The sequence below is a fragment of the Saimiri boliviensis genome, chromosome 3 (genome assembly GCF_048565385.1).
Source record: "Saimiri boliviensis isolate mSaiBol1 chromosome 3, mSaiBol1.pri, whole genome shotgun sequence".
NCBI classification, from domain to species: domain Eukaryota; kingdom Metazoa; phylum Chordata; class Mammalia; order Primates; family Cebidae; genus Saimiri; species Saimiri boliviensis.
Window position 1 is genome coordinate 28,730,141 of NC_133451.1, and position 22,652 is coordinate 28,752,792.

The 22,652-nt window shown below is 36.7% G+C and overlaps 1 long non-coding RNA gene across 1 annotated transcript in view; it reads right to left on the reverse strand.

The window, feature by feature from the left end:
* Nucleotides 1–21,661, reverse strand: part of LOC141583981 (uncharacterized) — a 51,762-nt gene extending 30,101 nt beyond the window's left edge. Inside the window, exon 1 of the long non-coding RNA XR_012516818.1 lies at nucleotides 21,354–21,661. This is a non-coding gene — a long non-coding RNA (uncharacterized LOC141583981). The remainder of the gene's footprint in view (nucleotides 1–21,353) is intronic.
* Between the last annotated feature and the right edge of the window lie 991 nt (nucleotides 21,662–22,652).

A 22,652-nucleotide genomic window follows, 5' to 3' on the forward strand; every position in this document is an offset into this window, starting at 1 on the left:
TTTGATTTTGTTTTATATTGTTATCCATAGTTCGAATACAGGAGAAAACACAAAGATCATTTATCATTGAAGAAGATAAGATCTGTAAATATTTTACTTCTATGGCATAAATGTTCATTATGTGAACAACTAATATTACTTCTGTATTAAATTTCCATCTTATAATTTTCCTTCTCTCCCCTATGCCCAATGAGACTAAAATGGACAATTTGTCTCTGGACACCCTCTTCTCACTAGCATGGTGACTGAATGTGTAGTAACAGAGAGTCTCATTTTACCTCTATGATGAGTGTTAGGAAACATAAATAGCGGAGTTATGTACAACCAGAGATAAATGTTTCATTAATTAAAGCTGTTCTTGATATTTGGCATATTTTTTGAAAACCGTTCTCTTCAAAGTAACTTCTCTGTTTTCACACCAACTCTGTCTTGAAAAATCTCTGTTGGTGCCAGAACTGTAGCATAAACTAGAATGTTCTCATCTAGTTCACATATGGTTAGAGTTAAGAGAATTTTTAAAGTATTTGAAAGGAAAATGTGGCTAAATGCTAGGATGCCACTTTTAGTTCCTAAGAACATGTGTAAACAAATTTCTGAATTTTTTTTTAATTTCCATTCTTTCTTCTACCAATTTTACAGAAAATATTTTACTTTGGCTTCGAACTATAAATTAGCTATCCAAGTAACTTATACCTGGAAAACAAAGTACTTGCTATTAAATAAAATACTACAGTGTTTTTGAGTTCTGATGAATAAATGTGATGATCTATTGCCATTACATATATTTCCAAATGATTTCGGCAGTGATAATTATGTTCAACATATTCTTAACCACAGTCAATCAAAAGATAATTTCTTTATACTTAAAAACATATTAAAATATTTTGCCCTTATTTTGTATTCTCCCATATATTTAAATTTTCTCTATCACCTCACAAAATGCGATACAAAATTATGGCACCCCTGTTTTAATTTCTTATTCTGTATAATATTATGCATTTGATGTCTGTGACTGTGCTCTGATGGCAAATGTTATTTCATATGTGCGATATATTTTTGATAACAAATATCGAAATATCTACCATTAGGAATATTAAAATAAAGGTAGCAGAAAAGCTTGAGTAACAGGGAAGAAACCTTCAGATATACAAACAATTCAAGAGTAAATAAAAATACAGAAAAAAAGTCTCGATATTAAATTTACAATATGTGAAAATAATGTGACTATTATGTGAAATATGCCTAAAACAACATCATTCATCAAGTGATATAAGAAATTGATGGAATCTAATTTCATATTGGGCAGCAAAGTAGTTTCATAAACATGAAGAGTTGAGATAAAACTCAGATGTGAAGAGGAAAGATGTGGGCCAAATGAAAAGCTTTGGAACACAAACAGGCAAGATATAGGTTGTCTGTGAGTTAGAGTGGAGGGGCGACACAGAGAATGGAGCCAGAAGGTGAAGAGCTTTGATGGCCACAGCTAGCTGCTAGTGTTTGATCCTATTGCAATTGTGAAGCAATAAAAGCCTGAGTGAAGAAATACTTGTTTAAAGCCACTAGAATTGAAAGGGGTTTAGATGTTGGAGAGAGAATATTTTAGATTGGTCATGTTTGAACTGATCAGGAGCAAGAGCCAGGGTTTAGAAGTGGAAGTAAAATATTAATTTAGAACAAAAATCAAAATATAAATATTTTACATATACATATGAATATATGCAATAGATTAATAGATATGAATGTATATATATTTTGTAACACTTTGCTTTTTGAGCTTTACAGATATTGAACTTTTTTTTTTTTTTTAACCAATTCACAGTTTGCATCAAACAAGTCTACTAGTGCTATTTTTCCAACAGCATGTGGACACTGTATGTCTTCTTGTTACATTTTGGTAATTCTCACAATATTTCAGTCTTTTTTATTATCATACCTGTTGTGTAGATTTGCAATCAGTGATTTCGATATTACTATCTACATTGTTTTTGGGTGCCGAAAACCATGACCATATAATAGTGCAAACCTAATCAATAAATGTGCATGTTCTGATTGTTCCACTGACCAGCCATTTCCCTCACCTCTCTCCTTCTCCTTAGGCCTCCCTATTTTTGAGACACAGCAATATTGAAATTAGCCCAGTTAATAACTTTACAATGCCCTGCAAGCGTTCAACTGCAAGGAAGAGCCACTTGTCTTTCACTTTAAATCAGAAGCTTGAAATGATTACACTTAGTGAGGAAAGCATTTTAGAAGTGGAGATAGGCTGAAAGCTAGGCATCTTGCACCAGTTTGACAAAATATAAATACAAAGGAAAAGTTCTCGAAAGAAATTAGAAGTGCTGCTCCAGTAAACACACAAATGATAAGAAAGTGAAGCAGCCTTATTGCCATTATGGAGAAAGTGGTTTGGATAGAATGTCAAACCAGCCACAACATTCCCTTAAGCTAAAACCTAATCAGGGCAAAGTCCTAACTCCCTTCAATTCTGTAAAGGCTGAAAGAGGTGAGCAAACTTCCGAAGAAGAGTTTGAAGCAAACAGAGGTTGGATTGTGAGGTTTAAGGAAAGAAGCTATCTAAAGAACATAGAAGTGCAAGGCGAAGCGGCAAGTACTGTTGTAGAAGCTGGAACAACTCCAGCCAGAAGATCAGCTAAGATAACTAATGAAGGCAGCTACACTACACCACGTATTTTCATTGTAGACAAAACAGGCTTGTAATGGAAGAAAATGGTATCTAGGACTTTGATAGTTAAAAAGGAGAAGTCAATGCTTTGCTTCATAACTTCAATGGACAGGCTGACTCTCTCACTAGGAGCTAATATAGCTTATGACTTGATGTTGAAGCCAATACTCATTTACCATTTCTAAAATCCTAAGACCCTTAAGTATTGGGATTAATTTACTCTGCCTATGGGCTACAAATGAAACAACAAAGTCTGGGTAACATCACATCTGTTTATAGCATAGTTTACTGAATATTTGAAACCCTTCATTGAGAACAATGCCTCAGAAAATAGATTCCTTTCAAAGCATTACTTCTCATTGACAATCTGCCTTGACACCTAAGAGTTCTGATGGAGGTGTACCAAGAGATTAATCCCTGCTAACACAACATCAACTCTGCATTCAAAAATCAAGGGGTCATTTTAACATTTAAGTTTTACTGTTTAAGGAATACATGCTGTAGTGCTGTATGTGTCGTAGATAGTGATTTCTCCAATGGACCTGAGTAAGATGAAAGGAAAACTTTCTGAAAAATATTCACCATTCTAGATGCCACAAGAACATTTGGAGTTTATGGCAGTAGATCAAAATATCAATGTTAACAGTCTTATAGAAGAAGTTGATTCTAACTCTCATGGATGACTTTGAGAGGTTCCCTACTCCAACGGAGAAAGTAACTGCAGATGTGATGGAAATAGCAAAAGAACTAGAATGAGAAGTGCAGCCTAAAGGTATGGCTGAATTTCTTCAATCTCATAATCAAATTTATACAGAGCTGATTATTATGGATAAACAAAACAAGTGGCTTCTTGGTATGTAATATACTCCTGATGAAAATGCTGTGAATATCATTGAGATTACAACAAATATTTGGTATATTACATAAACAGTTGATGAAGCAATGACAGGATTTGAGAAGATTGACTCCAATTTTGAAAGAAGTTTTACTGTTGGTAAAAGTCTCTTAAACAGCGTTGTATGTTACAGAGAAATGTTTCATGGAGGAATAATCAGTCAACGTGACAAGCTTTATTGTTGTCCTATTTTAAGAAATTACCACACAACGCCAGCCTTCAACAACCACCACCCCAGTTCGTCAGCAGCCATCAGCATTGAGACAAGGCTCTACACTCTAAGAGATTAGAACTCACTGAAGGCTCAGATGACCATTAACACTTTTTAACAATAAAGTACTCTTTAATTAAGGCATGCACATTTTTAGACGTAATGCTACTGCACACTTTACAAATGACAGCATTGTGTAAATATAACTTTTATACATACTGGGAAGTCAAAAATTTGTGCAGCTTGATTTATGAAAATATTAGATTCATTCTGGTAGTCAGAACTGAACCCACAATATCTTCAAAGTATGCCTGTAGTTAAAAGAAATCCTGGACAATATTTTATGGAGTAAAAATTTTAAAAAAAGAACATCAGATTTTAAGTTATACACATTGTCACATATGCATGTATATTGCTACTTAGAATAGTTATACAAGGCTGAATGTTGCAGGAAAGAAGTGAATGGGATTTTCTTTGCTATTCCTAATTATGAGTCCCAATTCTTTCCTTTAATATTTCTTTTAATGTATACAAATAAATTAATATTTCTCAATCTAAGTGATCTGATCTGTTAAACATGAGTGATATTATTGTTGATAACTACATGTATTAATATGTTATTGTAAGATACTGAGAATTGAATTTAATATTTTCTAAATAAAAAATAATATTATAAATATTAACAATTGCTTAAAAGACTTTTAAAGTCAGGTGAACATCAGTAAGAAACCAGGAGAAGGTGTGGAAAATTAGCAAATTTAAAAAATGCTTTGAAGGAAAAAAGCCCATAATTTCATACCTTTAATAAATGTTCTCCTGATTAGGTTCATTTTAATATTTTGTCTTTTTTCTCTCATGTTTTAAGGAGCTGGAAAATAATAATCTCTCTTAATATAGTAAGATATATATTTTAGAAGGCCCTGACTTTTTGTACTAAGTCGCAGTTTGGTATGAGCCAATGAACTGTATTCTACTTTATATGCTGTGGGTTATTGGCTTAATGGGCTTATTTCCATACCATTATAATCATCAGCTTGTAATGAACCAATCTATAATGAACCAGAATGAGAGAGCAAACACATAGTTTGCATGGGTGCATTTATCTTCAGCATTAAATTGTTGTAACGAGATCATTTAACATGGATGTATTTTCTGCCTCAATCTTAATTGAGGGAAAATGGTTCTGGAGCATTTAATTATGTAGTAGGTAGGTATGTAATGGAAAGATTTGACTAGGAAGATTTGACTACAAAGTTTTCCCTAAATGTCGTGACACTGAGAGTCAATTAGGGACCCCATAGTTCTCATAGTCCTTCTTTCGTCCTTAATTTGGAACTATCAGAAACCCAATTTCAGGATGCAAATGTGTGTTTGTATTATATGAAAATGATTAGACAGTGATCCTGAAATCATTCAACCAAATGAAAGGATTCTTTTTTTTTTATGGCAAAATATAAAGAACAGACTCCACAAAGAAAATAATATTAATAAGGCAATTGACTTGCGATTATGAACTTAAGGATACAGAAGACATAATACTGTCATTAAACCTGAAGCAAACAGTTATCTACAGATATAACAGAATGCCAAAATAACAGCTATAATTATATGGTAAATGCTTACGTTTAAGCTAATTATAAAGTGTTACTTTTTGGCACATGGACAAAATAAGGATTTTAAACTTAACTATTCTTCTTGGGAAGGGAATACTTCATATTGTGATTTCCCATAACAAAGTTCATAACCTGACATAAAATAAGAGTTTATAAAATGTTCAATAAATTGAAATTAAATCGATTTTGTATGTTTTCAAAATTTAATCCAAGGTATGAAGACATTATAGAAAAAAAAATTCCACTCAGGTTTTTATTATATTAGCAATAACTCAACCTTCCAACTAAAGCCCTCCCCATTCAGATTTCAATGAATTTAGTTTTAATATTATTTTGCTACCAAAGCAAGGAATGACCATATTTACAAGAATATATGTTTTTAGTAGAGATGGGGTTTCACCATACTGGTCAGGCTGGTCTCGAACTCCTGATCTCAGGTTATCAACTCACTTCGGCCTCCCAAAGTACTGGGATTATAGGCGTGAGCTACTGCACCTAGCCGACTGACGTCATTTTTTAAAGTAATGCATAAAATAATGGTATAGCTTATGACTGATGACATCTTAAATTTAGTGACATACAACAGTGGCTGAATTGGCATTGCAGATGTTACAGCAAAGACATAAGGCTGCTTTAGAAAGGCAGGGGCACTGTGTGTTTACTGTGTTCCAGATGCATAGTCTAAAAAGATGAAACGGAACATGAATGACTTTGGTGGTTCTAATGTTTTAGACACTGACATAGAGGATGAGGTGATTCCAAAATAGAGTTAGATCTCTAAAATAGGTGAATATGGTCTGCGAAGCTTCAGAGGTCAGTCAGAAGACACGTTGCCAACATTGACGAAACTGCAGATGAGAGAACCTGGGTGGTTTCTACCTGGTGATGTTCATGATTTTTTTTTCTTAAATTAAAAAAAAAAAAAAATGTGTGTTCTGTTCTTGGATGAAATTTCACAGTAAACAAGGACTGAATAGCACATGATCTTGAAAAAATCAAAACAAATCAAATCATACAGTACACGGCTTGGCATGCAAGTATTAGTTACTTTAGATGGCCTGTCTCTCCTTGGCAGGTTCTTTTGTTCAGTTCTGAGAGACCCACAGCGGTGGAGGATCACTGAAGAATCAACAAAAGTGTCTTGATAGCTGCTGCTCCATAAAGCACCAATGCCAGATTTTAGCAACAGCAATAACAAACATAAGAGATTTTGTTGTTGTTGTTGTTATTGTTGTTGTTGTTGTTGTTCTTTCTTGCACTTGCTCCTCTCTCTCAGTTCACCCATGGAGAAACTGAAAAGAACAACTACTGATGGAAGATGAGCTGGGATTTAGAACGAGAAATAAATCATCACACATCCTCTACACATTTGCTGTGGCAGGACTCAAAGTCTACCGTATATCCATGTTTTGAATTGAGTAAGCGTTCACATATTAGTTTAGTTTTTACTTTTAATGAAAATAAATTAAAACAAATAAAAAATAGTCTGTGTGATTTTTCCCAAGATTTTATCCAGGAATAAGAAATAATTTACAGTTTTCTTGTGGGTTATGAGACGATAAAATATAAATGCATTATGTGTCATGGCACACAGTCCAGCAAGGACAAATTAAGTGGCAAATACGTGTTCGAGAGAAGATAATTCTCAACGTAGGTAACAGGAAGTGCAAAGCTTTGGAGGTGGAAATTAACTTGATATTTCTAGAAATGGAAAGAGCGTTTTAAGCAATATATTATATAGCCAAATGTAAAACTATCAAATATATACACATATGTGAATTATAAATAAGTATATGAATAGAATATGCATTAAAGGAGACTTCTCTGAGACTGTATCATTTGAGCTGGGTCATGTAGAAAGAGAACACTGAGTGCGTAAAAGACATTCCAACAGTAAGAGAAAATGTGTAAATGTGAAGCAATGCAACATGTTTGACAAATGTGAGCAGGAGAATGAATTAGGAAAGGAAAGAGAGGATATTAAAAGATACAGCTGGAAAATAGATTGAGAGTATACAAAAAAAGACTTCGTATTCCATAATAAAAATATTAGATTTCAGCTTCACATGAAATATTCTAGAATAATAAGAATGAGATTTCAGAACTAGAAAAATAACTCACAACCCCTCAATGAAAAATAAAAATACAAAAGGACCCCACAAACATCTATGGTTTAAATTTTTATTGCTGCTGTAACAAATTCGCAGAAACCTAATGGCTTAACACACAATTGTCTTATAGTTCTGAATATCAAAAATATAAACTGTGTCTCAATGGGTGAAAAAAAGCTGCTAGCAATATTTCTAGAGGTTCAGGGTGAGAATATTTATTTTCTTGTCTTTTCCAGGTTCTAGAGACTGTCTGCATATGTTGACCTATCGACTCCTTCGTCCAGCTTCAGAGACAACAGCTGGTCAAATCTTATGCATGACGCCATCTTTCTGATGTTAATTGTGTGCTTCTCTCTTCCCTGCCTGATGAATTGTGTTCCTAAATTGAACCAACCTGGATATTCTAAACTAAATTGGGTATTTTAAGTTTTAGCTGAATGACAATCTTATTTCCACCTGTTATCATAATTTGAATGATAACGTTTCTTTTTTTTTTTTTTTTTTTTTTTTTTTTGAGACGGAGTTTCGCTCTCGTTACCCAGGCTGGAGTGCAATGGCGCGATCTCGGCTCACTGCAACCTCCGCCTCCTGGGTTCAGGCAATTCTCCTGCCTCAGCCTCCTGAGTAGCTGGGATTACAGGCACGTGCCACCATGCCCAAATAATTTTTTTTTTTTTTTTTTTTTTTTTGTATTTTTAGTAGAGACGGGGTTTCACCATGTTGACCAGGATGGTCTCCATCTCTCGACCTCGTGATCCACCCGCCTCAGCCTCCCAAAGTGCTGGGATTACAGGCTTGAGCCACCGCGCCCGGCTGATAACGTTTCTTACCATAATGTAATCACAGCATCTGGTAATTAGAATTTATACATATTTGTAGGGCCAATATTCTGCTTACCACAACTATTATTTAAAAAAAAATTAAGGAAATGACTGCACTTAGCAACCATGGAATAAATAACAACAGTAGTCAATAATACCAATAATAATGATAGAGACCTTTTTCCCCTGTTGGTCAATGAGTTGGTCATTTTATTCGTCTTGAGCATCATTAACTAGGAATCTGAGTCCATTAGTCATGTATGGGGCAATGAAAGAGTTATATGATCTGTGACAGAGAAAGAGGATCTCCCTTGGTAACGTCCAACTTATAAATGAGAAGAGAAGCTATTTTTAATTTCTGGTCATGGCTGTTAAGAACTAAGCCTAAAATAGGTGCTAACCAGTTTCAGTGGCATATTTCTAACTGTCACTAAAAAGTCAAACCAAACACAAAATAATGGGAAACTTAGCTTAAAAATTCTTATTAAATAGAGACAACATTGGACTTACTGTGGTTAATTCATATGAGTTCTCCTTTTAATAATTATATTAGTTAAGATTTTACTTCTAATGGAACAAGCTAGGAAAACAAATGCATAAATTATTAATATTTTTGAAAGAGTTTTTGTCCCTACATTTTGAGACAATGAAAATAGCTGTCCTGATAGATGGATTTTTAACTCCGTTCACAGTTTGAAATGCAATCTGTGGTTATGGCTGTCCATTAGATGCCAACTTGGCTTCAAACTACCAGAGGAAATCAAAATAAGACTGAGAATATCTCTTTTATTTCTTATCATTCTTATTATCTTGCTCCCCACACAAATGTTAAAAATAATACATTTTTTAGAATATCACAAAACTAGCATAAGTAATGATTCAGTTTCACAATGCAAGCATTACATTATCCATTTCTGTCTCACTGCACGTTTCCAGAAATGAAAGAATCGAGCAAAAGACAGCAGGAGATTATGTGGTGAACAACAAATATAAGTTTCTTTCTCTTAGGACATTAATTCATAAGGCACAAAATTATGCTACAAAGGTAAGAAATTGTTAAATTTTAAATGCCCCAGGTATTTCTTTAATTATAACTGTCTATTCATGATTTATTTATAAATCATAAATTAAATATGCTTTCAAAGTAAAAAACAAATAAATAAATAAATGGACCCCAACAAATGTGAAAGCAAATGACTTTCTTCATTTGGAAGAGCCAATAAATGGCATTTTTTAGGAGTGTAAAAAGTGATTTTTTATGCTGCTAAATGTCATCATCATGAACATCCCATAAATCATATTAAACAACCACTTGCACTTAAGAGCAATATGAACTTGATTTATAATTCGAAGAACAATGATTGAAATAATTTTACTTCAGAAGTTTAGACCCAGTATTCAAGATGATAAATTTATGAATCCATGAGTAATCAACAACACTAGCCTCCCGCCCTCTCTTTCTCTTTCTCTGCCATTAATTAGACTATGTTTAAATAGACTTGGAAGAATCTCACAGCATGACTTTGGCAGATTTCTTTTTTCCTCAGAAAAAAAATAGATATTATTTTGGAAAACAAATACTGAAGCTGTCTCTCTAAAATAGAGTTCCCAGAATTTCAGCTTCAGTCACTTAGGAGAAGATGTGAATACAGATCTTTGAGTACACAGGAATCCGGAGCCCTGTTCGACTCAGTCTTAGAGGTAATATTTTAAAACTCAAACAGGATTATACATAAGCTAGTACTACTTTTTTATTCTCCATGATTAACCCATCATGACTCTCAATCTTATTTTTCTTCTCTTCTATTTCTAAAAATTTCATTAGATAAAAATCTCTGACTTCACTTTCCTCAATGTGCAATATCCTTATAAATATCCTTATAACTTCAGGAAATTTGGAGAATTTAATTAGCATAAAGTAGCCATCCTTGTAAAGGTAGTCCTAACGTGATTACTAAATAAAAAAAACTCAGTAAAATAATATTTTGTATTTATAGACAGCAATTGCCAAATGCTTTTACAATTGTTAGTTTACCCTTTTCTAGGAAATAGGTACTATGGGTAAATAAAAACATTGACACTGGAAAGATGAAATAAATGAATCTCATAGAAAGATCTAGTATCTAGTAGCACAACAGGATGACCATACTTGTCAATAATTTATTTCCCAATCCAAAATAACTAAAAGAGTGGAATTGAAATGCTTTTAACATACACAAAAAAGGATAAATTATTGAGGTGATAGATATCTCGATTACCCTAATTTAATTATTATACATTATATGCTTGTATAAAAACATCACATGTACCTTATAAAATGTGTAACTATTAAATACACATAATTAAAATAAATTTTAAAATCAGTAAGTTTTCCAAACTATCAAAAAGGCAGTAACCAATCCAAGATGAGAACTCAATTCTCCAGCTGTAAATCCCAATCAAGCACAATTTATTCCATTCAAATGCCCCCAAGAGAAAGGAGAAACACTAAAGTTCAGGCTCTTCCACATTACAGCTTTCTCTTTTTCCTAAAAGGCAGACCTGCTCCTGTGTCATGTAGTGGTTTCTACTTCCCCTAGCTCTTTCCAGTTTTTTTTTTTTTTTCCCCCTCACTAAATCTCTAATTCATCAAATCTTGTCTTATATACCATTTATCAGAAAAATCCAACTAACGTAATCTCCTTCCAATAACAACTTCAGAAGACTATCAGTTGCACTGTTCCTTCCAGATGATTAAATATGTGACATTGTATGAATAAATCATATCAATAGCCAACAAAATGCATACAAGAACAGTGTCAATTATATTATAAATTTTCTTTAAGAATTAAACCCCCATGTCACTATTAGCAGAAATGCAATTTGTATAAATATCCTATTGTGCACAGGAAATATATCAAACTATTTATTCCAAATCCGTAGTACTGTAATTCCACTTTCCTGAATTTATGTTAATAAAATGGCAAAAATAGAATTACAAAGATGACTGTAGTCATTATTTTTAATAAGAAAACACTGGCATTACACAAAGTTTGTCTAGAATATTTAAAATAATAAGAAAATGCTGGTCAAATATTGGTAAATAATAAAAGCAATGCAATCACCATATTTCTACATTAAACATACATGTGTATGTGCTTAAAATTAAGGAAAAACGGTAAAACAAAATCTAATTCACATTTTTGCTTTTCTTTTTGGTAAAAAAAAAATTCATGGATCTGGTACTGTTCTTCTCCATATCTGTGTTTTTTATAGTAAATATGCATTAATACATGAAGAACCTGTATATGGCATAAAAAATATAAAGGCACATACATTTTCTTACCATATAAGAGAAATTGAAAAAAGAAAAAAACAAGGTATTCTTCATCACTCACACCTTCACTTTTCAAAGTTGGAATATGGACTCAAACTAATTTTTTTTTTAAAAAAAAGGTTGTAAATTACTTGTAAATATATATTTTCAGCCATTTAGGAAAACTGAACAATAGGTATTCACATCTGTGAAGTAACTGATTTCACAGTTCTGATGTATGAGCAATCACACAATGGGTTATACATGCATTAAATCCACAGAGCCCAACTTGCATACTACCATGGATACTCAGTGCATGCTTCCAAAAGCTTCAAATGAATTGTGTTATCTTTCACAAAACTAAAAGTTATCATGCATTATTAATGTTTAAAAATATCTTTCTTTGTTTTTCTTGCAAGTTTTGTTAAATGAAAGTATTCTCTGGATATGTGACTCATTTATTCCTGCATAGAGATTAATGTCTGAATAACTCTTTATTCATTTATTTACTTACCAAATATGTTACCTAATTTATTTTGTTTATCACTGTGCTAGAGTCTATCAATAAAGATTAATCAGTATCATGCTTTTCACAGAGATTATAGAGTCATTCAAAAATAAATATTTATGAATATTTTTATTTTGTTCCAGAATCTGTGCTAGATGCTGGGAGTGAAGTTGCAAATTAGAGAGAAACCAGCAAAGTGGTCCTATGAAGTTCAGAGATAAAGTGTATAAATTATACATGGGAATGACTGATAGAACCGTGAGGAGTTTAACACCACAGGAGTTGAGAAAGCAGAGAGGTTGTCTCATGGCATAAATAACATTTAAATTGACCTTAGAAACCATTTTCTGTACCCTCTAGAGCATTATATGCATTATTCTATCAGAGCACTCAACATCCTATGATGTAATTATCCATCATTTTCATAAATGGAGGCCGTTCTGATTATAAATTACCTCTGTCATCTCTGCACTTGTATTGATTAGCTTCTCATTTCTCCACCCCTCAACAGATTTTGAAGAGTAGAGATTGCCTTCTGTATTATTCTGAGTACTAATAGTAAACTCCTCAGTATCACTTTTTTTCTCTGAATATGATTTCACTTCATGTTAATCTAAATCTTGATGCTCCCTCTTTTGGCATCAGATTTAAAATAAAGACAGAATTTCTTTTATTAACAATGAGTCCCAATGCTAAAAATTGACATTGGTAAGCTAGTTTTTCTTCGGTTGTTCCAAAATCTTTCATTTCTGTTTCTTTGAGAGAAATCTTCAACATCAAGCAGTGTCACCCTCTACTAACTCATTTGGGATACTCAGAGGCAGATTTTGGTCCTCATAGAGAGCTCTAAGCCAGGCGTCCCCAAACTACGGCTCTCGGGCAGCATGCGGCCCCCTGAGGCCATTTATCCGGCCCCCTGCCGCACTTCAGGAAGGGGCACCTCTTTCATTGGTGGTCAGTGAGAGGAGCACAGCATGTGGTGGCCCTCCAATGGTCTGAGGGACAGTGAACTGGCCCCCTGTGTAAAAAGTTTGGGGTCGCCTGCTCTAAGCCAATGACTCATTCAGCTTTTATCACACTTTTCTTGACTCTATTGTCTATTTGCCTGGCTTGGGAACTTTTCGTCATAATTAGTTCTTTCTTCAAGCCCTCAACTCCTTTTGTTACTTTGTCCTTCCTGTCTTCCTGGAAAAAGAAAATCTCAACCTGAAAGACTGGCCTTGTCCAAGGCTTTTTAAATATGTGGAAACTGTTAACGAAAATCACAATATGAAGAGTGGGATTCATGCTATTCACTTTCATATAGGCTTTCACCAATGCCTCGGAATAACAACATTTTTTTCTGAGTCATTGTTTCCCCCTGCTATGTACTTTCTCCTCCTTTCTCAAGTTTCTCTCCCTTGTCCTTTCAAATTTCAAAGCGAAAACAAAAAAACCTTATTTTAGTAGGGTGGGAAGAGAAGCGAAAAATATCTTCTTTTCTGCTTCTCTAAAGTAGTGATAGAGCAAGTGATTTTTAATGTAATTCTCATTAAGTTTTGAATTAAGTTTATGTGAGCCTCATGACAGAGGTTCCTAGTCATTCAACTTATTTTTCTTATTCCATCTCTTTTGATTGGTTAGTATTTTTCTTATTTTTCTAGTTTCTTGAAGTAGTAACTCAGATTATTAATTTCCAGCTTTTTCTTTCTAACCATTTTCTTTATTGTTTCAAATTGACTCACCTCTTTTATGTTTCTTCACCTTTCCTTTTTTTTATTTTCAGGGGCTAATAATTATATCATTTTCTTTTTACCCTCTGTTCCCTCTTTATTTTTATAATCTTGTATTGGTTTCCCTAGACAATAATTTATTTTATGGAATGACAGTTTGATACAAGATTTAGTTGTTTAAATATTACTGTTATTGTATTATTTTTACATCTCTTACATGTGAAAATTGTTTTATATCTTTCCTTCTTATTTTTGTTTGTATACTTTCAATTACCTGACTTTCTTTGTCCATTCATGTTTCTGATTTTGTGGAACCAAAACCCACAAAATTTACAAAACATGTCCTTATACTAGATAGGGTTTGAAGACAGAACTGACAGTTATTGCTGATGAATTGGATGTGAATGTTCCATGGAGATCTCTGCATGGTAAAAACACGGTTAGTTATAAACTGAAAAATTATGTGGAATATGAAATGTTAAAAAAATCTATTCAATGACACTTGTTAAAGCACAATAAGGAAGACTTGATTCAGGACCATTGGAATAGGCATAGGGACAACTGCAGTGGGGTCTGGCAGTGGTGAAGAAAGACAGGACTTAACTCAGAATACAGCTTGAACAAGAGGGAATTTGTAGCCGACTAACAGGGTGGTGGGGTTTGGGAGGGTCAATGGATAAAACCTTACTAAGAGGAGACATCATGGATAAGGGATATTCAGGCTAAACTGACCTAATAAGATGTTTGCTGAAAACAGGCTAGGATGTTCAGACATTATCCTGGAGATGATGGATGCGGAATCTGATCAGATATTGAAGATGATCAGATCTTGAAGAGGGGTGTGTCTTGCCATACCAATTTAGCAGGATTCTTTGCTAAAGCTTGATTTTATAAGGATATGCACAAATGAGCCTAGTGGAACATTCAGAGGTCTATCGTTTGGCTGCCTATCAGGAGGATCCTGAGTAAAGTCTTCCTTGCTGTGTTTTAGCAAGTATCACGAAATAATTTATCTTCAATACAAAGAGTATAGTTAAATCAACAACATATTTACAGTAAAGTATGTCATTACTATGCAGTAATAAAACTAATGGTCAATATCATGTGAGAATACTGGCACATAATCCCTATAAGAATGAACACAAATCTTTATTAAAACATTGATGTTCTTTTGATGCTATGAAGCATTCTTCCAATTAGACTTGATTTATAATTAATTTCAAGTATTAAATGGTGCCTTTTGTTAAAACTGGTAAATGAGATCAACTTATAATTAAAAGTCTATTCAGTAATAAATATTAATTCATTTTATTGTTAAAATTGCAGTTTTTATCCCCACACAAAACTCAGCCTCACAGAAATGTTTTAGTTTTACATAAAGAGCTATAGTACTTATAAAAATTTATTTTACTCTGGTATAACTATATTTTTCAGTTTCTAATGATTTATATCATAGTGGCAAGTTTGGATAAAACTGATGAGTAGTTGATAATTTCATAAATCAAGATGACATAAAGTTTATTTATATAAAATAAAAAGTTAACCATGTTTTAAAAATATGATCTTGGCCTGTGTGGTGCCTCATGCCAGTAATCCCAGCATTTTGGGAGGCCAAGGTTGGGGGATCACCAGGAATTAGGAGTTTCAGACCAGGCTGACAAACATGGCAAAACCCAGTACCTACTAAAAATACAAAAAAAGTTAGCTGGGTGTGGTGGTGTGTGCCTGTAATCCCGGCTACTTGGGAGACTGATTAAAGTCAAACCCTAGGTATACATTGGATGCAGTAGGAATCACTTGAACCAGGGAGGTGTAGGTTGCAGTGAGCTGAGGTCGCGCCACTGCACTCCAGCCTCGGTGACAAGACCAAAACTCCATCTCAAATATATACATATATACCCTTATATTTTTATTTATCTATGTGTAAATATACACAAATATAAAATAAAAAATATATACATATTTTTATGTTTTATATATACACATATATAAAATAAAAATATAAATAAATGTATGAAAATGCACATATATAATATATATAATATATTTTATATATATATATATATGTGTGTGTATATCTATCTATCTATCTATCTATCTATCTATCTATCTATCTATAGTGCTCTTACATTGTGATATGGTTTGGTTCTGTGACCCCAACAAATCTCATGTTTAATTGTAATTCCAGTGTTGGAGGTGGGGCCTCCTTCCAGTGTTAGAGGTGGGAGGTGACTGGGTCATAGGAGTGGTTGTTTGTAAATGGCTTAGTGCCATCCTCTCGGTGCTATTCTCCTAATAGTGAGGGAGTGAGTTATTGTGGGATCTGGTTATTTAAAAAGTTTATTCCCTCCCCCTTCACTCTCTTCCTCCTGCTCCAGTGATACAAGACCCACCAGCCTCCCCTTTCTCCTGCCAGAATTGTAAATTTCCTTAGACCTCCGCAGAAGCAAAAGCTACCATGCTTCCTGTACAGCCTGAAGAATCCTGAGCCAATTAAACCTCTTTTGTTTATAAATTACCCAGTCTCAGGTATTCATTTATAGCAGTGTGAGAATGAAAAAATACACATTGAAAATCTTCTGTTATTTCCTAAATTCAGAGAAAACACATCTTTCCCTTCCCAGACTATGAAAAGAAAAAGATGTTTTATTCAAAGGAATACATAGTATCACATTACATATTTTACATAATTTATGTTTTTAAATGTAGAAAAAGTATGTTTTGATTAGCTATTGCAGCGTGATAAAACACCACAGACCCACATACTTTAATAGTTTAAAACAACAGCCATTCATATGGTTCTGTGGGTCAGGAAGTTGAGCTGGACATAACTGAGAGTTCTGTTTGTTCTGGAAAAGCCTTAGCTAAACTGGATTGGAGTTCACCCACGCATTTGTAGTGAACTGCTGGGACTATTGGAATTTCGCATTTTTTGGATGCCTGCAGTCTCTTCCACATGGTAATTCATCCTCCAACAGGCTAGCTCAGGCAGGTGGACATAGTCAGAGGTGCCGGGTCTGTCCTGCAGACCCTGGCCAAGCCATGGATGAAAAGAGTACTCAGTCACAGGCAGTGTAAGAACAGCTGTGGGATTGCCCGGCACTAGTAGCCAATGAGTGAGCAGTCTCAAGTAGCTGGAGCTGCTTGCTTTTATTCAGTACAGACATAATGCGGAAAGCCTGGAGCCAACACAATCTGGGTACACATGGTGGATAATTAGCATTCCCTGCCCGCCCCCCGCTTTCAGGAAGCAGTCATGGAAGATCAAGGGTCAGTTTCTTGACCGCATAAGTAAACAGGCCTATTTAAGATAACTCTCTCTACACTTCTGTGTACCTACGCTTGCCCTCTGCCTCAGGGTAGGAGAACAGCTGCCTTCAGCTTATTCTCCACTAAAGCTATGCAGAGCCTTCCAACCTTTCAGAAGGCCTGCTCCTTTCCCTGTAGCTGCTTCTGCTGCTCTGAGGGATCTTTTACACAGAGGGACCTAAGTTCAGCAAAGGATGGCATATATCCCAGTGAAAATATTGTTCCACAACTCTGCTTTTGTCATTTTTTTAAATGTCTCATTGGCCAAAGAAAGCCACATAGCAACTTCACATTCAAAGTGTTGTACTGGAGTGAGCATGGAAAATCAACACCAAGACAAAATTGTATGCCAAATTGCACACCTGTGGCCCCGAAAGGAGGGTGTCAAGACCTTTTATGCCAGTAAACTACTTCGGGGTTGAGGGTAAGGGGTGGGGGATGGGATTGAGGTGCTTCAGACATTTCGAGGGCCAGTGGACTTTGGACATTCGGTAAATCACCTCCTGGGTGGTGATGAGGGTGAGGGTCTTCCGGACATTCTGACTATTACTTAAGTGGTTCACAGAAGTCAAGATAAGCATTAGTTTACACATTGTCTGAGTAGAGTGGAAATTACAGAACGTAGTCACTTATTAGAAGTCGCAGGGGCCAAGATGGTGTGGCTTTGGACTGCTTGCCTGTCACATCAGGGTTGCAGAGAGCAGTTTCAACAGAAAGCCCAAGTATGGTCAAGGTATGCAGTTTTATGGGGCTTTCACCATGTCGGTTAGGGTGGCGAGGGTGGTGACCACGAGAGCCCACAAGTCTTAGCTTTAGTGAATCAGGGGATGAATGGTTGAGGCTCCATTGTTTTTCCGGTGGAGCAGTCTTGACGTGGGTGTGATGAATCCAGGCCATTAGTCCGTCCACTTTGAGTGCCGTGGGTGTGGTCAGGATAACCTTGTAGGGTCCCTTTCAACTTGGGGTGAGGCCAGAGGTAGTGAATCTTTTAACAGGGACAGAGTCTCCGTGCTGGAAGGGGGGTCTCAGCTGGTCTTCGAGGTCCGATGGGGTGGGACAGGTGTCTTTAATGAGCTGGTGTAACTGGGATTGAATGGGCTGGAGCACCTGTAAGCACTTAAGGAGTGTATAGTTATGGACTTAAGCATGCATGCATGATATCCATGGGTCTGGGGAGTAAGGGACAGGGCTTGATGAACATGACTTTAAAAGGGGAGAAATCTTTCTGATAGGGTGTGCATCTGACACAGAGGACAAAAGGAAGCAGGATGACCCAGTTTTCACTGGTTTCTAAGATAAACTTTGTTAGAGTTTCTTTAGGGTCCGGTTCATTCATTTGACTTGTCCTGAACTCTGGGGATAATAGGCGCAGTGTAATTTCCAGGATATACCCAGGGCCTTGCTTAGACCCTGATATATATATATATATTTTTTTTTCTACTATTCCTCTTCCTGGACCAATGATGACTTTCAGGGCTTCTTGTCTAATTTTGCCTCTTTTCTCTGTGGTGAACAGAATCAGTAATTGTTGGCAGTCGTCCCAAGTGGGACGATGACTCTGGAGTACAGATTCTAAGGGCCCTGTCAAAGCCTGGGGCTTCTCAGAGAAGGGGGATGTTGAGCTTTCTGACAGAACTTACTCCATTGTAAAACCCACTGCTGCCTTAAGTTCCCCAGCCTCCCAGCACAACCCCCTCCCGGGGGACTTTCCATCTCAGCAGGTTTCTAACCCTCCCCCTCTCATCATCTTAGCAGTTCCCCAGCAGGACCCCCTCCCGGGAACTATTAAACTCAGCAGTTCCCCAGCACCTGCCCCCCCCCCGCACAGCCCCTCACACTGGATGCATCTGCCGGCTTGCAGGCACAAAAATCCCCTTTGCCCCACCACGGTGCTGCATGCCAATTTTGGGCGTAGCCTGGCAGCTTTTCCCTTGCTCTTAATAAAGCTGCCCCAGCACTTGGTGTTTCGGCCCTCTCTTTAACTTCTATAACCTTCCAGTAATATAAGTCACTTGACGAGAAGGGGATGTGAACAAAGAATGGGCGACCCTGATTGTTTTCTCCCGTTGGAGGTGACTCTTAGAGAGGAAGGACCACTGGTGGATGTGGAGCCCCGCTGCGGGTGTGCAGGGGGAACAAGGTTTGGTTACTGGTACTGTCCAGGGGGGTGCTGAGGCCCTGGCTCAGAGGGCCTTGAGTAGGGTGGAGGTAATTCCTGGTCCTCCACTGGGCTGGGGAGAATGGCTGGCCTAGAAGGGGCTTTCTTTGGGCCAGATAACATGACCTGAAGTCTAGCCTGTTTTATGCAGTGTTTTAGCCACGGAGAGGGTTGTTGGACTAAATCCAGTCATTGGTTAATGTATGGAAACTGTTCATGGTGTCCAGGAGTTCCTGCTACCGTTTTCCATACAGTTTGGGTAATATTTTTTGAGTCGTAGGTCCCAGTGTCAGGCCACCCAATTCCAAAAGATGGCCATTCTAGTTTACATAAAGAGCAGAATTTTCCAGGGATTAATCACCCCACATTGGCCTGAAAACCCAACCTTGAAGTTGGCCGTTCTGCATTGGAGGGGGGTACAAGGCCAGGAGCTAGAGGGATACAAGGCCAGGAGCAAGACAACCCATTTGGTTTTTCCTTTAGCTTTTGAATTTCCCCTCAAGCTGTTTCACTAATTTAAGACTGGCTTCTCTGAGGATTTGAACCAACAACCTTGCAGTTGCAGGCCGTATACCTTAACTACTGTGCTAACAGGTCACTTGCATTCCAAAGGCTCAAAAAGCTTTCTTAAGCCGTATTTTGGATGCAAATACTGCACCCTGAGGCACTGTGGCCTGCCTGAAAGCTGGGCAGGGCTGGCTGCCAGCAGAGACCCTAAAAAGCATTAAATTCAGGCCGGGCATGGTGGCTCACACCTGTTATCCAAGCACTTTGGAAGCCAAGGCGGGTCAATCACCTGGGGTCAGGAGTTCAAGACCAGACTGACCAACATGGTGAAACCCCATCTTTAAAAAAAAAAAGGCATTAAATTCCTCTCTCCCTATCTCTCTTCTTGCTGTCTCTCTCTTTTTCTCTCCTCTTTGTCTCTTTTTCTCCCTACTTTCTCTGTCTCTGTCTCCTCTCCCCCTCCCCTCTCTCTGTCTCTCTCTCTCTCTTCTTTCCCTCCCCTACTTTCTGGTCTCTCTTCTCTTCTCTCTATTCTATCTTTCTGTCTCTGTCTCCTCTCTCCTCTTTTTCTCCTCTCTCCTCTCTTCTCTGTCTTTTCTCTCTCTCTCTCTCTCTCTCTCTCTCTCTCTCTCTTTCTCTTTTCTGTCTCCTCTCTCTTTCTGTCTCGTTTTCTTTTGACAGAAGAGATAGTTACTCCTTTTTTTTTTACCTTAAGCGGATGAAGAGGGCTAGTAGTTTCTTGTTTAAGGTTTGATTCCTTAAGACAGAGAAAAAACTACACCCAAGTCGTTGGGGGTAGAATTTTTTTTTCAGACATGTAAAAAGGAAGAATGAGGCCTTCATGATAGAATAATAAGAAGAAAAGGAAAGAGAACAGTTATTTCCAGGGGTATACACTTAATTAGAGTTCCTTGAAGGTAATGGTTACTTAGCCAATGGAGAATATTATTCACCTTGAGAGTAACAGATTTAAACCACTGTATATTAGCTAGTAACTGCCTTACGAAACTAGAGGCCTTACAATAAAGACAGAACCACATATAGGATTGACAGACAAAGGATGGGTGCCCCCCAGATGGGAGACCAGTTTGATGCCTGCCCGACCATGTCCCTGGATGGATGTTTCAGAGCGTCTTGGCTAAGATGTACCCATATAAATCCGGGCCTGGTCACCTCAGAATTTTTAGTCCTGAGATGAATCGCCATTATGCCTTATGACGTCCCCGTGGAACCACAGGTGAAGACCCACACAAGCCTCGTAGCTTTCCAGCCGTGGGACTACATATGTACACACACACTCTCTCACTCACACCGAGGTTATGAAAAACAACCGAAAACTAAATTACCTGAGCCTCCAGTGAGGCAACCCGAGCCTCCGGTGAGGCAGCCTGAGCCCCCAGTGAGGCGACTCGAGCCTCCAGTGACTTCTTACAGGAGGCTTGCCTGGTCAGAGTTGCAATGACTGCGTTCCAAACCCCTGACTTAGGCCCCCCTGATGGATCCGTCCCCTGATTTTCAGATCTGACTTACCTCCAGAGGTTCCCAGAACACTGAGGAATTTCAGGTGAATGTCGGCTGAATAGTCCTCATCCTCCATGGGGCGGGAACTCTGGGGCCCTGGAATGTCTTGGGGGTGCCTCCCCTAGAAGTCCCTGAGGCGAGAGCGGGCTGCCTGGGTGAGACTCTGAGAAGGCTTTTGTCTGGTAATGGATGAAGATAAATCTCAGCAGGACCTCCAAAATGTTGCAGGAGCGAACATAGAAAGTCAACACCAAGACAACAGTATGCCAAATTGCAGGGTCTTTATTACCAGCAGCCACAGAGGACTCTGATCTCTCCAAGCCCTGGCCCAGAAGAAAGGGTGTCAAGACCTTTATTGCCCATAAACCACCTAGGGGGTGAAGGTGAGGGGCGGGGGTGGGGGAGAGGGGCTTCAGACATTCCAAGGGCCAGTGGACTTTGGATATTCTGTAAATCCGATTGTTACTTAAGTGGTTCACAGAAGTCAAGCATTAGTTTACACATTACCTGGGTAGGGTGGAAATTACAGACCTTAGTTACTTATTACAAGTCGCAGGGACCAAGACGGCATGGGTTTGGACTGCTTGCCTGTCACATCAGGGTTACAGAGAGCAGTTTCAACAGAAAGCCAAGGTATGGTTGAGATACACAGTTTTATAGGGCTTTTACCATGTCACAAAGGGGTCAAAGATTGCAGCCATTATTTTGATTGAACAAAATGTACCTCATGAATTTTTTGTTTGCTTTAGAAAAGTCACTATTTTAAGACACTAAAAATAATGATATTCTATTGTTTAAACTGAGGCAAGATAAATTAGAGTATAAGAATCTACTACTAGCCTTGCATAAACACAGATAATTTGTAAAATTTCAAAAACATTAATTCTAATATGATGGTGGATTTTAACACACTAGTAGTTCTTTTAACTTTTTAGAACACTTTAGAGATATAATAAGCAGTCTCAATAAAATGCTGATTTTACTGTGTATGTTACAAGTAAAATGTATTTCATACATTTCAAAGTATTTGTCTGAAATTCATTTAAATTAATACAAAATTTTATCATTACATTATAATTACTGTATTTCTATTCTCACTTTATAAGTGGAATCCTGAAAACATATTTTTCTTCATGATTTCCAAAATTTTATTATCTCAAATGAAAAGAGAGAGTGATGATCAACATAATTAACATGAGTATTTTTGCTTATTGGTTTTATGGTGATTTGAAGATGTGAAACAATTAACTTTCAAATTAAGCATTTATATTTTAAACAATTTAAACTATATTGTTAGAGGTTCTATCT